We start from the raw sequence: 15587 nt of genomic DNA, 5'->3' as shown, positions 1-15587 counted from the left end.
TTGGTACCTGTTGATACTTTTGTGTACTCTACAGCAGTGCTAAGAAATTATTATTTCCCTAGGATACTTGTGCTCATTGCTCTTGAGGCATCTTAGAAACACCTTTTTAAAAATAAAATATTGCATTTAAACCAAGCCACACACGTACCATTTAAACATATAAGGAACATTTTGATATTTATGTTTTTATTCTGCTTCAGTAACAAATACACTTCAAGGTATACCATTTTAATATGTGACAGAAAACTTTTGTCACAAACATATTCCTAAAATCATTTGAAATCTTAAAACAGGAGAGACATGGAAACTCTAGGCTTTTAATTTGAGTTAATTTTGCCTTTGCAGACAACCTCCCTTATAGACCTTTACATTTTTCCTCTGAATTTTCTGATCTTGAAAATCCCCTTATGATTTTGATTTCTTTTCTCAGTTTCTAATTATTGTACCCCACTGTAAACTTATTTTCATTCTTAAAGCACTTAAAAAAAAAATTCCTTGCTTTTCTTCTTTAGACTCAATTTCCCAGTCTAGCTGAACTAACAATGTTCTATCTAGGGGCATTTGAATATCATAGCTTGTCAGAGCACTCAAGGCATATGGTATATTTATCATCCTATAAAGTTTTTAGTTTTTCTTCTGAATTGCCCTCTGAATCTGGTTTCTAGCTTAACTAATAAGACAAAAAAGGAGTAAAATGAAGACAAAACTAGATTTTCCAGACATTTTATGCACAGAATCCTTCATTTGCTTATACTAGCTTCACTCAGATTTCACTTACAGGAAGGGTATGTGAAATATGCAAACCTCCTAGTTTTGAAGAGGAACAAATAAACGATATTTGGGCATTTCAAAATTGTTTTTTTAGTACAGTGCTTGGAAAGATGAAAAATTATTGTAACAATACATTTTCCTTTATAAAATGGCTTTTTTTTCCTTTTAAGAGGCTGTGCTTTATGCCAAGTCATCCTGTTCATGAAGCAAAAAAATAAAACCCTACTTCCATCGTGTACAAGATAACCTGCTATACACTACTTGTAACTGAATCAAAATGGAACCGAATCATAGTTTAGAGAAGAAAACTAAAAGTGGCTTTTCCTGCTACTGGTTTTACTCAGCAGTAAAGAGAAATCCTTGCAAGTGTTGTTTACACAGTACAAAATCCTTGTAAAGTTGTAGTGGAACAAGTCTGGTATCTGACCCAGCCTTTAGGGCTCCTTAAACACCTGTGGATTTATGGAGTTCAGATGTCTGCAAGGGTCTGTGTGGAAGTTCATTCAGAAACCTGGAGCCCAAATAAAATGATCTGTTGACATGGGCAAGCTGTTTTGTTTCTCTGTAGTCCAATCAGCCTTTTGAACTTTTAGGAAAGAAATTAAGATTTAAGAATGTACTCTTTAAATAATTAGATTTAACAACAAAAAATGTGGAAATATTTTTTATTTCATTGTGTGATTTTGATCAATTAATCTTAGAATTTTATTCTTAAATTTAAATTTATAAAAGCCAGATCAATAGGGGATTTATTCCCCTACATTATGTGTGTATAAGTAGCCCCCAGCAGGTATACACACACATCTGGTGAGGGGAGCTGGCCCTTTTATACTGAAGACTTACACAATTTAAAACATGAAAATCTATACTCTTTGGAAACATATACCCTTTAAAAATGATCAAATATAGCCACAAAGTTGTCTTAATTAACTCCATTACAATTGCTTTCATTTGGGGATTTGATTTAACCTTTTGAAAATCAAGACACCATGATTTAGAGAACATTTCAGTCTTATTTCAGAGAGCTTGAAATGAGCTTATTTTATAATTGTTAAACATGTGTCTTCCATTTCCATATGTCTATTAAAAGCTTTATGAAAGGAAATATGGTTGAAAACACCTTGTTTAAACTCAAACATCGAGTCACATCCAATGTAAAAAATACTCTTGTCAACATATCTCCTATTTTTATTCTCTAATCATTCTGTGACTGACAATATGTGTGGAGATGTGGGTAAGACTTCACAGTGTCTGGCTTCCTGATTCTGTTTACACATTGCTTTTTTTTTTTTTTCCTTTTGCTTCTGAAAAAGAATATATATTCCCATGCAGTTTTGGGTTTATGTAGTATTATCACTGAAAGAATAAATTACCATGAAGTACAGATAGCTGTTTATCAGATAATAATTTGTCTCATTTATGTACTGTTCTGCTCCCTTTTAAAAATTTACCCCAGGTATATTCTGTCATTTGCCAGTACACTTCTATGCTTCTAAAGGCACAAAGGTGCTTGAGCATTCATCTTGGCTGCTTCATATTCTTGACTGATTCGTCTATCTTGTTAGGATACATCAACCATGAATCTTTTTTTAAATGGGTTAAAAAAGATTCAATATGAAAGGCACTTATCACTCCTAACTTGAACTTAAAGGTCTAAAGAGTGTCTCATAGGAGGCTACATAAGACAGACATAGTTTTAGAAATGATCCTGTGATGTTCACGTTAGGTTTGGGTTTAGGTTTCCTAAAACAGCTCATGGAGAATTATTTTATTGGTGAGTCCATGTTCTGAGGATTATAGTTTGTTCCCCCTTGTGATGTCACATGGTAGTCAACTTTGTAGAATAAGTTTGAAGACAAACCAAATAAGAAAAATAACCCCCAAGGCTTGGGTATATTCATACATAAACATATTGGAGAAAGCAAGAGGAGTCAAGGAGGAATTCGTGACCAATTTAAATAAAAGTAGAGTGGTGTATAAGTCTCTGTGTGTTTAATGTAAAATGTAAGGATGTGTATCATGCAGGTGTAAGGCTTAAAATGGTAATGTATAAGAAGGAATTATCTATATCACATCTATAAACAGAATCCTACCTAAGGTCTGCTCTGTTCATAAATACGAAGTAATGATATATTCCTGCTGTGATATATTTGATTAACTTTATACTTATTATTATTCTACTAGCATAAAGCACTGATAGTGATAGAAACACAAGTGAAAAGCAAAGGGAAAATACTCAGTGAATTCTTTCAATGTAAAGTGGACACAAGGCAATTAGTATATGTGGCTAATTCAGATATTTTGGCTTCAGCTTCAGAATCATACAGACAAAACAAGGTACAATGGCTATTTGCCTAATTTCTGTATAATAAATTATATGTGTGAGTTCAGGTAAAAAAGATAGTAATTATATATTTTTGAATTAAAAATTTTTCTCTAATGCACATGTTTTACTTGGGTAGCAAAAAAAGAATGTACATTTTTAAAGTGGATACTGAAATGAAGCCTCCACTAGCACTTTTCCAAGGGAAAACAATGCAGAAAGATACAATGCTTTATTTCAACTTTTTTGAGGCAACAAACTACATTCTGTTTTCTATGTCAGAAATAACCAGTATGTTTCTACTAAAGACCAAATAATTGCTTAATGCAGTCACAGCAGTGCTAAAATATCAAACACTTTGATATTTTAAAATAATATAAGCAGTTGTTATGTTGGATTTTTATTTTTCAAGGGAATATGTAACCTTGCATAGATAGAGACTTTCCAGGCTGAAACAGGGATTAGTGAGGTCTGTTAGGAGAAAAAGAGCTGTAGAAAACAGAATTTGTGGATACAGTGTGTCTGGAAACATCAATGGAACACATAGATATGGGTGGAAAGGTCCTAAAGATTTGCTGGTAATTGGCTTGAAAAGATGGGAAGTGAATCTGGGTGAGATGCAGGGGAAGAAACAGGGAAGGACTAAATATTTAGGGAGGGTGGAAATAAGGAGTAGGAAAACAAGGAATCTACATAGGTGTAGCTACAAAGTAGTTGGATGTACTCTGCTGTTTTCAAAGTGTTTTCTGACCCTCTTTGAAAATAAGCCCGTACTGTAAACGGGGCCAAAAGTGGGTTAGGGAACATTGTATTCTCATTTCACCTTATTTCGCTTTGTGCCAGAGATCTCAGCAGGTAGGTCAATTAACTCCCATTAGTTAAATGAGAAGAAAATGAGGTTACCCAGATTAACAAAACACAACTCTTGGTTCTCCTCCAAAACAAGGGGAGGAAGGCTTCTGGCTGCCCATAGCTGATCCAGCCCCAGGCAACTGTCCACTTGCCCAGGAGCTTCTGAGCTAAGGGCCATAGCTCCTCCCTGCAACCTCACCAGAGACAGTGGAAACAACCTCAGAAGGATGACTAAAGCATTAAAAGTGATGTTGAATATTGCGTTCTTCTAATTTCTTTCTCTTTATGGAATTAATGCATAAGCTTCATGGGGAAAAATTTTCCCATGTGATTTTACATCTGAGATAATTTGAAAAGGAACGTTTTTTTTCCTAAAGCTTGAATTTTGTGGAATTATTTCCCTGTTGACAGTTTATTGGGTTTCCTGTTTCAAAAACTGCAATTAGCTCCTCTATTATTTTCATAAATAATTTCCCAATATCTACAGTTATTTTTAATATGTTTAAAATAATTGTCAGTAGACACTGATAGAAATAACTGGGAAACATTTAATGGACAAATATTTTTAGTGTTACCCAAAGTTCAAATTAAATTTCTTTAGTTTGTATTTATTGTCAACATTATTGAGTAGTTTTACTGACAATGACTGATTTTAACAAGAAATAACATAGGGCTTCCCTGGTGGTGCAGTGGTTGAGAGTCTGCCTGCCGATGCAGGGGACACGGGTTCGTGCCCCGGTCCAGGAAGATCCCGCATGCCGTGGAGCAGCTGGGCCCGTGAGCCATGGCCGCTGAGCCTGTGCATCCAGAGCCTGTGCTCCATAACAGGAGAGGCCACAACAGTGAGAGGCCCGTGTACCACAAAAAAAAAAAAAAAAAAAAAAAAAGGAAATAACATAAATGCTGAAATACACATATGTTATAACCTGGGCATACAAAAGTTTAGGGCATCTCTTCATTACTACAATCAATATGTTGACAAAATTACTCTTACAAGTAGTAGTTAACTTATTTTAAGAAAGTATATTGTGATAGTTGAATGTGGGCACTATTATCAGACTGACTAGCATAAATTCCTGAACTGTGTGACCTTGCCTCTTTGCACCTCAGTTTCCTTATCTGCAAATGGCTTTAATAAAAACTATACATCAGATAATTTTGTTGTGAGAATAAAATAAATTTATAGAAAATAATTAGTAAATAATAAATGCTAGCTATTACTGTTGATCTATGATTATGATGAACAAGGAGAAGAAGAAGCAAGTAATGTTGAAAAAAATGTGTACTTCCTTTCCCCAATATGTTTATCTATACCTTCTGCTATTTACAAAATATTTCCCAAATGTTTTATACAGAGGTAGGGTAGGTTTACACCATATGTTCTGAAATAAAACTTATATTTGAAATATTACTCTATTTCACGGCGAATTGTCCAGATAAACGCCATATAGCTCCTAACTGACCAACTGACAATATTTCAGTTTCATCTGGTAATGTTAGATTAGGCATCTACATTTTTGATATAAAAGAGAAATGAAGGTAACTAACATATACTGTGCTAAATATCTGATCTTTTACCTTATCTAGTCTTCATAATAATCATATGAGTGTGATATGATTTTGTCTATTTTATACATGATAAAACTAGGTTCTGGGAAGTTTAGCTGCAAGACCAAAGTAACGTGGTTAATAAATGTCTGATGCCCTTATTAATGCCTAAGGCTGCATCATTGCCCTTGTTGGTTGTTTACTAGGTGAGAGAGTATGGTAGAAGGTAGGTAGGTCAGTCTAGAGCCAGTTAGCAGGTTTCCACCCTTTTGTTGTATACTAGGGACTGAGCTTGGGATCTGCCAACTCTGTCATCAGCTGGGTGGCCCCAGCCCACAACTTAGCTTGTCTGAATTTCAGTTTCCTTATCTATAAAATTCAGAATTGTCATGAGAACCAAATTTGATAAGGTCCAGAAAATACTTTGCATACAATTGAAGGTATAATTATGACACGTAATGATAATTTTAAAAGGATGATCTTGAAGTTGAGAGAACAAATGAAGACATCTGGTACGTTGCTTAGAGTATGATGTAAAAATGAAGTAATTTTAATTTGCACTATTTCATTCCCTATCTCCAAATCTTAGGTACCTGATGCTTAGACAGTATATAATAGGGCTTAAGAAGGAATCAAAGAAAAGGCAAATATTTTAATCAACAACTCTAATCTTGGGGACAAAAGCCAAGAGACATACAAATTGATTATAAAATAGATTAAAATGCTATTTATGTAATAACTTTCAAGCACAACACACATCAAGATAATTTATGAAGAAATAGGTTAAACACTGATGGTGAAATAACTGTACAGAAAAACAGAATACATTAAGCACTTACATGTAACTCACTGTGCAGTTTTAGGTATTAACACTCATGTTATTGAGGAAGAGCTGCAATAAAATGCAATGCATCTAAAAAGCATCCCATTTTTGGTCCCATTGAAACAAGGAAAAAACCCTCAGATAAATGCATGCAGATGCCGGTATTTTTCTCATAATTGCAATGATCAACAAGCACCACCAAAAATGCTAAAAGCAATCAGCACAAACTTTGAACCACAGAGAAACACTGATGCCCGTGTAGAGACTTGCTTGGGGTGCATATTATAAAGGAGAATCTGAACACTGCTGCTATTAATAAGACTACAAGTTGTAGCCCATCAAACCAGAAGGAGCCTTGAATGTACTTGCTGGGAATTGCTTAAGGCTTAAACACCAGGGTCTTGAAACAAACTGTTCTTATCACCTTTTTCCAAACAGAGATTAAAATTTACAATGAAAGTGCCAGCACCAGCTGCACTTAAAGAAAGCACCACAGGTCTCCACAAACTCCAAGAAAATGGAATGGAGCCCAGTTCAAGCTGGAGGTGTCATCTTGCTCAAGTCAGCTGGGTGACACCACGCTGAAAGTGATGAGGTGCTAACTAAAGTGGATGAACAGAGTCTCATTGTAGGTAACTGCCAGTGGCCTCCACAGAACCAGCTAGAACCCTGGGCATACTGCCCAGCCTGCCTGGACGCAGGAACCAAGCATGAATTCCAGCATTTCTTACCTGGTACTTCACCTTTCAGATTTTCCCCACAATGGTTTTAGTCGGAGATGATGACTCCTCTTGTCCATTGCACCTATTTACCACTTCTCCTGAGGAATAATTATCACATGATGCAAAGTGCTGAGCACAGACCCCTTCTGAAAGCAGAGATTAAAACAACCACCACCGGGCTTCCCTGGTGGTGCAGTAGTTGAGAGTCCGCCTGCCGATGCAGGGGACACGGGTTCATACCCCGGACTGGGAAGATCCCACATGCCGCGGAGCGGCTGGGCCTGTGAGACATGGCCGCTGAGCCTGCGCGTGTGGAGCCTGTGCTCCGCAACGGGAGAGGCCACAACAGTGAGAGGCCCGCGTTCCGCAAAAAAAAAAAAACCAAAAAGAAACCACCACAACCACCACTAGATTAAGGTCTATGTTAAAAAATAAAAACAAACGAAAACCCAAGCTGCATATAACACAGATGTACTACACCTATGGGAAACAAGCAAAAATCACACCCAAACATACAAGAAATGTTCTCTTCAATTCTGCAACAGAGCATCAGATTTGTTCCATCATATTTTTCATACCTCTTCCTACTGAAACTACACAAGACGATGTTAAAGCCAGAACTACATTATAGTGACAGATCATTTAGAAATGTTTGCAGCAGCCCTGGTAACTGCTTTTCAAAACAGAACACGTGACATGACCTAAAGCAGCTGAACCACTAAAATAAAGAAAACACACGTTTTATTCCTATATCTAAAACGATAACTTTATCAAAGTTTTCCTGATGTTAGACTGTTTAATACACAGCACATTGATTATCCAATCTGCAGTATATTTATTCAATGTTCCTGTGCATCTCTTTAGTTTTTCACATGATTAGTAAGTAGACTACTGAATATATTATCCAAATGAGGCAGTGCCGGGGAATGTTATCCTGTCGCGAACCTTAGTAGCTTGTGTAGTCTAAATTTCTTCTCTACCCAAAGACTTCTACAACAGTCGTGAGTCTGAAGCCATTACTTTGCCAGGAAACTTGTTTCTTTGCTGTATAACGCCACCTTTAAAGAAGTTCTTTAATAGATTGACTGAAATCTTATATTCACATAATCTCAATTCATTGTTCTAGTTCTACCCTCTGTAGAAACAGAATAAATCCACCTCTTCTTATACATGTTTCCTACAGGTTGACATGAAAATGTTATTTTCTCTCAAAACAGTCAGATATCAGTAGGAATCCCTGCTCCATGACTTATTCGCCTAGTGTCCTTTTGGTCAAGTTATTTAACCTCTTAGTGCCTCCATTCCGCATTTGTAAAATGGGCATCATAATCCAGCGTGGAGGGTCGTTGTGCTCATTATATGATATGACACATGTAAACTGTAGCAAAGTGCATGCTGGGTATAGAGTATTGGTTCAAAAGTAGGTTGCCAGGAACTGTCAACCGAGCTGGAGAACAGAAGGGAAGGTGGGTCTATGAACAGAGTAGATAAATTTTATTTTAGACAAGTTGAACTAAGGTATGTGTAGGACAACCATGGGTATTTCTACTGGGCAGCTTGAACACAAGGCCAACATTTAGGCAGTCTAGACTAGGCAGGTAGATTTGAGCATCAGGCAGGTAGATTTGAGCATCAGTCATATAAAAATACAGTTTGATCCATGGTTGTCACGAACATTTCTGAGGTCAAACATATGGAATGAGAAAGCTGAGGACAGAATCTAAGAAAATATTGTCAGAGTAGGAGGGGCCAGATGAGGGGCTGGAGAAAGACGTAATATAACTACCCAAAATCCACAGGGTCTCTTACGTTAAAATAACGTAATGTTACCTGAAAGGTGTAATGAAAAATGTGTAATGAAGCACTGCAAACTGGACATTTAGCAAATCTTTAAGTAGGAACTTAGTGAGATTCCAATGGAATGGAATGACAACCATTGTAAGGAGCTGAGAGGTCAATGGAAGAAGAAAAATGGAAGGCTACTGGGCACACTATTCTCTCAATAAATTTGTCACACAAGAGAAGGAGAAAGGATCTTGGCATGAGGGGAGGGAGCATAGGTGGAGGCTTTCATTTTGGAAAGGAGGAAGGCTGTTGTTTCCATAGTAAATACAATCCATCTTTTTCTCCTCTTTTTGAGCACTGGAAGAATATTTGCCTCATACCTAGATTTCTAGAATTTTGGGCACTCTCTACAATTCTTTTTTTTTTTTTTTTACTTAGAGTAGCCCATCAATCATGTATTCAAGTTCTCTCAGTGGTTTAAGGAATAATAATGAAGACCTCAAAGATGTGAATTAGTCTGAAAGAGTCAAATGATCTTATTCTCCTCCTTTTCTTTTTCTTTTTTGGGTATATGTTCTTTCCAAACCATATATTTGTTTTAAATTTAAATATCTAGTGGGAAGAATATTCTACTCAGTGGAAAAAATAAATTCAGAACTAGTTCCTCAATGTTGGCATAACTAGGATTCTCTGACATTGATGGTGACTCTTCGTTCTCTGAACACTCACTGGTTTTCTTGTTGTGGCAGAGAACTTTACCTTCTAGAATAGAAATGGAAATACATGGCTTTTGTGACCCTACTACCCCATTCCTGCACTATGATCATGACACTCTTTCCTACACAGATTGTAGTAGCCTTAAAATTTTTTTAAAGAAACTGCTCCAAGATTTTTTTAAAGAACCTGCCACTATTAACTGAAGTTGACACTTGAATTGACAACAATTTGATATCCCTACACTTTGTTCCTTTTCTATCTATTTGATCTACTTGTCCCAATGTTTACCCTACTGCTTTCCTTGTCTTTCATACTTCTCTTCCCATCTCCCATAGATTGTTGTTTTTCTCCTTAAGGAAGATGAAACCATTTACAAAATTATTAATGGTTGCAGCATTCTTTTTTCACCATCCATGAAATGATGGATATTAGATTAAAATTGGCCCCATTTTTATTTCAAGAAATAGAAAAACAGAGATTTCTAGTTCCCTTTCATAAAATATTCTAAAATATGCATAAATGTTTAAAAACTTTTTGAGAAAGATCTCATCTATCTAGCTTAAAGGCGAATTGATACCTTTGAACAAAGATGTCAGGCAGCGAAGAAAGAGAAAGAGCTACTGGGACTTGGACCAAAGTAATGGAAACTGTGATGGTCAACTGGGCTCAGGGGAGGGGCTGATTATCCACACTTCTTTTCAGCTAAGTTCACATGCCTAGATAAAAGAACCATTGCCATCTTATACTTTGAAATACAATAATCATGAATATGCTATGCTATGGGTATATTTTTATGCCTATGAGTATATTTTTCAAAAATGTTCAGGCATGAACTTTTTTTTAACTAGAAGTTTAACATTTTATTACATTTGTTGACTTTGAAGTACAAAAACTGATGTCAGTGACTTCTAAAACAGAAATAGAACACTGAAGCCTTAGAAACCTAAAGAACTAATCATGTTGACTTTTAGGCCCTGGGTCCTCAGTGCAGGGATCACAAACCACCTAACAAGGTGTTTTGCTAGAGAAGGTTAGACTCCAAACAGCTGGCAACATATATCTCTGTCAAAGTTACAATCTTTCTCACTTTTACTCGAATCTACATAAAATAATGAAAAGTGTTGATCATACTCAAAACTCAGTCTCCAACAAAATGACCAGTAATTGAAAAAACAAAGGTAATTGGCCATGAATGATGGAAGAAATTTTACTAAGGATCTTACTAACTGAACGAGTTTCAATAACTCTAAAACACTGGAAGTATTTGAAGCACCACAAGCATTAATATGAGACTATTGGTAGGGAAAATTTAAAAGAGTTCTGGATGGTATAGCATCATGCAGTGATTTGACTATACTCTATAATTTCTAAAATGGACTGCATTTGCTGAACTGACCAGCAATCCCTTCCCTTGTCTACCAGCCACTTCATGCTTGTTAAATGACATAGGCATTGTTTTTCCTAACAGAAGTATCAAGTTTATTGAACATGCTAGACTCCATAGGTACAAAAGGAAGCACTTTCTCTCCCAATTACTACTGCCTTCAATCTTACAGTGTCAGATTCATTTATTCATCCATTCAACCAATATTTATTGCATACCTACTATGTGCCAAGTACTGTTTTAGGCCCCTTAGAGTATGCAAGTGGAAACAAAACAAAACAGTCAAAACACGACTCTGGCTTCCTGGAGCTTAAATTCTAATGGAGGAGACAGACAATAAACGTAATAGATCTTTTAAAGCCTCTGAACGTGGAAATATTCCATATATTTTCTGGTCTTTTTCATGTATTAGAAGTGTCACTTTCAGCTATTAAAAAGTCCAGTTCTAGCCAAACCAGAATGTTCATTTTACATACTATTCAAATCTTCTTTCTTTTCTCCAGCTCAAGCCTGCTCACATTAGGAAACCTCCAATAGGGAGAGGGGAAGTGGTCACTTCCTTCTGCCTCCTTGCTCTCCCTTCTCTTCCCCTCTAACTATAGCCTCTGACTTCCTCCATTTGCAAGAAACCCAGGTTAAGTGTTTCTAAGACCTTTCTTCCAACTTCAGCTCCATGTACCAGGGGAGAAAGTTGCCTAAGGGTTATTGCAACCCTACAAACATCTATATAGTGTGAGGTGTCAGTCTCTCCTTTGGATCTACACCTCAATCCGAACAAACGGTTCTCTTTTGAAGTTCTTCTTTGTTTGGCTTGAGGTGGGGAGAAAGCACCATCCCTTGTTCAATGGAAGGAAGATGCCACAGTGCTACACTTGACAGGCCTATATTTTTCCTTTACAAAGCATTTTTCACTCTCCAGTTAGTTTGACAATATTAAGTTAGAAGTGGGTGATAGGATGAGGGTCATAGAACCATTTCTACTACCTGTTAGCAAGGCTCTCCTGGATAGTACAGTACTGTGCTGTCCAACAGGAATATAAAGCAAGCCGCATACATAATTTAAAAGCTTCTTTTAGCCACATTTAAAAAGTCAAAAGAAAGAAGTAATATTTCATTAATCCAAATTAATCCAAAATTTTATTATTTCAATGCATAGTCAACACAAAATATTAATAAGGTATTTTATATTCTTTTTTTCATACCATGTTTTTGAAAACTGGTACATACTTACTGCACATCTCAGTTCAACTAGACACATTCCAAGAACTCAACAGACTCATGCACCTGGTACCTACTCTCGAATGCACAGGGCTAGTCCCTCTCTTGAAAGTAAGGTAATGGTCACTTTTTATTCTCACTTTTTGGATCTTTACTGAAACTAGGGCAATTGGATAACTCAATTCAACATTCTAAACCTACACAAATCTTTCTTGCATATCTCACCATTCCCTCTGTCACTTCTATCACCATTATCCCCTACCCTCCATGTCTGATTTGCTTACATTGATCCATCTAGGTCACATAACAGGCTCTGGAGTCCTAATCGTGAAGAGAATTTCCATAAAATAGTTGGGAAATTAATAAATGGGTCTTCAAATAGACATTCCTGCTCTGTTTCTTTCCTACTCCCGCCAACTATTTTTACTTTCTCTTTCTTCTTAAAGTATTTAATATGTTAAATTATAATCTTATGTAAAATATTGCCAACTTGAAGTGTGGATAGAGAATCAGGCAAAGAAAAACAGAATCTTCCTTATGTTGTTCTAAAACTTCATTTTCTTTCCTAAAATTTCATTACAGTGCTATTTTGTTTAGAGTTGGGGGTTAGCAATGTAGGGTACTACCAGGGCATAATGAGAGATATTTAGACTAAAGATTTCTTTTAGGCTAGTGGATTTTCCAAGTTCTCTTGTTAATGTTTTTGGCTAAAATGCACATATAGGCTATCTGACACGTATTCAGAGAAAAAACATGTAAAGTTGGGATTGAGAAAAAAATATATCCAATAACTCCCTCAGATATAGATAACATGGTTCTTTTTTTTCTTTGTTTATTTGATTTTTGTTTTCTTTGAAGTTCTTTTCTATTTTACATGTAGGTCATGATACTCATGTCAAAGGAAAGGAGATTTAAATTATATTTCTTCATATCAGTATGGAGCTTCAAAAGGGAAGTTATTTGGTATTTCAGGGAAAAGTAATTTGAGGGTTAAATACTGAAGAATAAATCCTGAAGCCTTCTAAAGCTAAGTTTTGACAAAAATTTACATTATCTTTAGCCAAATCACTAGTAAAATAGCCAATATCCTGAAGTAAATGATTCCAGAAATACCTTAGATTATTTATTCTCTCAGAATTCCTATTCTTTTTTTTTTAATATATAAAATTTTTTATTTATTTTTGGCTGCCTTGGATCTTCGTTGCTGCACGTGGGCTTTCTCTAGTTGTGGCGAGCGGGGTCTACTCTTCATTGTGGTGTGCAGGCTTCTCATTGCGGTGGCTTCTCTTGTTGTGGAGCACGGGCTCTAGGCGTGAGGGCTTCAGTAGTTGTGGCTCGCGAGCTCGAGAGTGCAGGCTCAGTAGTTGTGGCACACGGTCTTAGTTGCTACGTGGCATGTGGGATCTTCACTGACCAGGGCTCAAACCCGTGTCCCCTGCATCAGCAGGCAGATTCTTAACCACTGCACCACCAGGGAAGTCCCAGAATTCCTATTCTAACAATGGGTAAGATGCTTACAATTTTAAATTTGGTTTTATCCAGTTATGAATAATAAAGATCTCACTTATTAAATGAAATTTAAAATTTAGATTTTGTCCAGTTATGGATAATAAAGATCTCATTGTGCTTCTGCAAGTAAAATATGTGGAAAAATCCAATTAGGGCTTTATATTAGGCCTATATATACTTTTCTTAGCAATTTTAATTTGATTCTGGCTTAAAACTCTGTTTCTATTCAACAGCTGTTTACAGTTACATGAGGTGAATCATTTCAGTTTCTAGTGGCGTGAATTCCATAAATATTACAGTAAAACGCTCTGAAACCCTTCAATATTAAACTACCTTGCAAAGGGTATACATTATTTAATCATTAAATAGGATACTAATGAGTCTTTATTAAACCTTCCAGATAAACATTGTATTGACATCTAGTGGCTATAGAGGCTGATAACAGATATACTATTTTGAAAGCACATGGAGCATTTTAATATGTTTTCCATTTAAAATTCACTTGAATGAAAAAAGGGCAAAGTATACATAATACTGAATAATGCTAATTATTGATAAGAAAGTATAAAATCTCTTTGTATTGGTATGTTAAATGCTAGGGATGGATTTGGGGTGGTCTGAAAACAGAATCGTATCAGAATGCACGTAGCAGAATGCCCAAGAATTATAGGGAGAATACCTAGATACTTGGTAAAAGGTTTACTAAGACATGTCAATAGCAATAGTGTCAACTGCCATTTACACAGTTCCTCCTACGTCCCAGCCTTGCAATGTGCTTAACAGGTCTTATCTCATTTAGACCTCAAAATTTTCCTCCAGATAAGTTATGACTTACACCTGTATGTTACCAATGAGGAAAGAGACAATGAGAGGGTTAGTTACTTGCTGAGGGTTACACAACTAGCAAAACTGAAGTCAGGATATGAAACAGGTCTGTCCTGTTCTTATGTCCAAACGCAGAGAAACCACTCCTCTCTCTATAATATACAAGTAACTATATGTGTTAATGACTTCATCTAAAATTAACAAATTAAAAATAATATGTCATTTCAATTCACTTTTCCAAAACTCATTTTGTGACATTTTTAACTTTCCCTGTGATAACTGAATCTTGCTTTTTGATTCTTGAGCAATTATTCTTCTTGTATGTTATTATGAGCTTGTTTCTACATCCAAAACTTGACGTACATAATCACATGACACATGTGTATTAAATAGTTTAGAAATATAATGCAGAAAGAAGTTGGGGTTCTTTCACTGGTATATATTTGACTTTAGAAATGTGGGGTTATACTTTTGTTTGTTCCTTTTCCTTTGAAAAGAAAAGAGACTTTGAAAAAAGTCTTACTTGAAAATTACCATAGACAAGTGTCATGGCAAGAAGTAAATTTACAAGGTACAGTTGAGAAAATACAAGGTGGTGACTTGGTAAATGAGAATGTAGAACTTGAAAGTAGGTGATGGAGACAAGAGAAATAATAGGGAAGACAAGAAGTAGTTGAGTGTAGAATCTGATGAGAAGGGAAATAGTGAGTGGGAACACCAGTGGGCAGAAACAGGGATAATGATGGATTTTACAAAGCTCAGTTTATGCAGGAAACAGGCCTTTGAGGTGGAAGGCAAAAGGACATTCATTTCTTTTATAAAAATTTTCAAGTAAGTCTTCAATTTGCATAATCTGAAAAAGAATAGAACATAAACATAGATGTTTATAACTCTCAGTTCTGTGTCTTCCTTCCTGGCTCTATGGATGATCCTGACTCAGTGTTAGCTGTGTGAATCTGAATAAAATAAGTTGAGGAAAGGAAAAAAAAAAATAAGGGTAAGGAACAAATGTGTTTCTAAGGCTTATAGTAATTCCTTGGTATCTAGAGAGGCTCTTGGTCATCCATGTTGTGGAACAGCTGTACAAATAGCATCCCTTTGGTGCAAAAG

This window comes from Mesoplodon mirus, assembly GCF_964341445.2.
Source record: "Mesoplodon mirus genome assembly, chromosome: 3".
Classification (NCBI taxonomy): Eukaryota; Metazoa; Chordata; class Mammalia; order Artiodactyla; family Ziphiidae; genus Mesoplodon; species Mesoplodon mirus.
The sequence above is the reverse complement of the archived record's forward strand: the minus strand, read 5'-3'. Positions refer to the sequence as shown.